This window comes from Penaeus japonicus, unplaced genomic scaffold, assembly GCF_977035675.1.
Source record: "Penaeus japonicus unplaced genomic scaffold, GWHDUDI00000001_assembly GWHDUDI00000011, whole genome shotgun sequence".
Lineage (NCBI taxonomy): Eukaryota > Metazoa > Arthropoda > Malacostraca > Decapoda > Penaeidae > Penaeus > Penaeus japonicus.
Genome location: NW_028234413.1, coordinates 44,469,480 through 44,471,979, shown reverse-complemented (window position 1 = coordinate 44,471,979; position 2,500 = coordinate 44,469,480). Strand labels below are relative to the sequence as shown.

Genomic DNA, 2,500 nt, shown 5'->3' with positions numbered 1-2,500 from the left:
CTTCTTGCTTATATTAAAGTTTGAACTAGGGCGGTATCTGATCGCCTTCAAACCTCTAACTTTTGTTCTTGATCAATGAAAACATCCTTGGCAGATGCTTTCGCATTAGGTCATCATGCGACGGACTATGAATTTCACCTCTGCCGTCGCAGTACGAATACCCCCGTCTGCTTCTCTTAATCATTACCTCTGGTTCTGAAAAACCGACAAAATAGAACCGAGGCTCTCTTCCATCATTCCATGCGCTGTAATCAATCGTCAGCCTGCTCTGAGCACTCTAATTTTTTTCAAGGTAAACTTGCCGGCCACAAGGGGATACCTGGTTAGGCATACAAACCCCCTGCGCGCCGGCGGGGACACAGCTCGGAACCCGGCAGTGACCACCGCTAAGGCGGACCGCCGGTCCAGAGCAGAGTTACAACTATGAGCGTTTCAACCGCAACAACTTTAATATACGCTAGTGGAGCTTGAATTACCGTGGCGGCTGGCACATGACTTGCCCTCCACTTGATCCTAGTACAAGGATTTAACGTATAATTATTCCATTTGCAAAGCGCCGTTCGGGGCTCGTAACAGTATATTTCGTCACTACCTACCCATGCCGGCAGTGGGTAATTTGCGCACCTGCTGCCTTCCTTAGATGTGGTAACCGTCTCTCAGGCTACCTATCCAGAATCGAACCCTGATTCCCCGTTACCCTTGATAGCCATTGTAGGCCTTTAACCTACAATTGAGAGCTGATAAGGCAGATGCCTGCAGGACGCGGCGCCGACCTAATTGTCCAAGTAATGCGGTTCAGCAAAGATCCAATGAGTTGTATCTGATTTAATGAGCGGTTTTACCTTAAGTCGGCCTATACTTGCACATGCATGGCTTAATCTTTAAGACAAGCATATGACTACTGGCAGGATCAACCAGGTAGCATAGCATTCATCTAAGCACCACCAACACTGGGACGCAGTATTGGTGGCTTTCTCCAATTCAATCTCTACTACTCCCCTCCAGCAGCAGCACCTCTTTTTGGAGGCTGGCGGCGGCGGCCTGAAGAGTTTCCGAGGGTGTTCAAAAAAATGGGGGGATGGCTATCAGCGCCGAAACTAGGGGAAAAGGGGGAACTCGCCGGGCCAGAACAAAAACGGCCGCGACATGCTCCCTCCCGGGCGCTAACCTCCAAGTCAACCCATAGCTGGAAACCGCAGCCGCCACATCCCCTCTCTGCTACTCCGCGGAATTTACCAACTAGTAACTGGGCCCCTGAGAGTATCCCAAGTTGGTAACCGACGCCGGCGGGTATGGCAGGGGGGTCGGATATCGTAAGCAATAGAAGCGAACAGCCACTCAAGGAGGAGAAGCAGGACCAACTCGTGGGGGGTATCAGCCAGCCACACTATCCACCCTACACCTCAAAACGGGTGACTCTTAGCCGTCGCTCCACACCGCCGAGCCTGCTACCCTCTCTGGCACTCGCCCTCTATCCTCCAAATCGTGGCCAAGCCCGAAGGGCGAGACCCCGCTTCGGAGACACTAGAGGAGAGGTGGGATGAGGAAGAGGGGCGGCGCCCAAGGCGTGGGCTGAGCTCGACAGCAAGAGAGGGTAAAGAGGGGTAGCGCACGCCGTGGACGGCGACGGCAGCGCTTGTCAGTCACATGGGGGGATCAAAGCTGGTGACAGACCCGGGATTTAACTCGGCCTTGGCCGACGTAGTTTTTGTCTAGGGATTCAGTGAGCAGACCCTCGGGGCGGACCGCGCTTCGAAAATGAGGTTGAGGGCGCGGCTATCTTCGTTGTAGCTGGAAAGAGCACTTTGGCGATCCCGTCCACGCCGTCCCGGGGAGAAGAGGAATATGGCCGGCCGTACCGAGCAGGACGGACGACTGCGAAGGTGCCCAAGCGAGGTGAAGAGGGGCACACGCTCGGTGAAATTCACGGTGTCCTGTGCAAGCCCAAAGGCCGGCCGCCGGCGCCGCCTACCCACTGTGGGGGGGGGGGGGAGAGGGCTCCACCTGTTGCCCTCAGGCTGATCCACCCGATTTATCCGTTAGAGTCGCGCGGCGAGAGATCGGGGCCCACACACTCGTCGGTCGAGGAAATCCACTGAGTCCATGAGCACTTCGGGCAGAAAGATGCTATTTAGAAGAAAGAGTTCGCATATCTGTCTAAGGAGCCTTTCAAGGTCCTCGGTGACAAAAAGTGAAGAGGAATAGGGTAAGGCTCTGGTCTACGGTTTCCCATGAGAAGAATAACCTGAAACTCCAAAACCTCAGGCTGGACCTTCCAAACTAGCCCCTGGCTCTGACAAGTCTCTGGCGTCGGTTCCGAGGACAGGCAACAAGCAGCCTTGGCCGGCTACGGCCTCTGAGAGCGAGTCTGTAGCCTCAAGACGGTTCACCCTAAATCGGAAGGCAAGTCCTAGTCACTTTGAAGTGAGCCCCAGTTGCATATTTAGACCTTGACAATTGGGCTCCTACAGCCTCAGGACATACGTTCCTGACCCGCTCC

General features: G+C 54.6%; 1 pseudogene; it reads right to left on the bottom strand.

Moving 5' to 3' along the window:
• LOC147471056 (small subunit ribosomal RNA) overlaps window positions 1–921 on the bottom strand; it is a pseudogene marked incomplete at both ends in the record, with an annotated part of 981 nt that extends 60 nt beyond the window's left edge.
• Window positions 922–2,500: the final 1,579 nt, after the last annotated feature.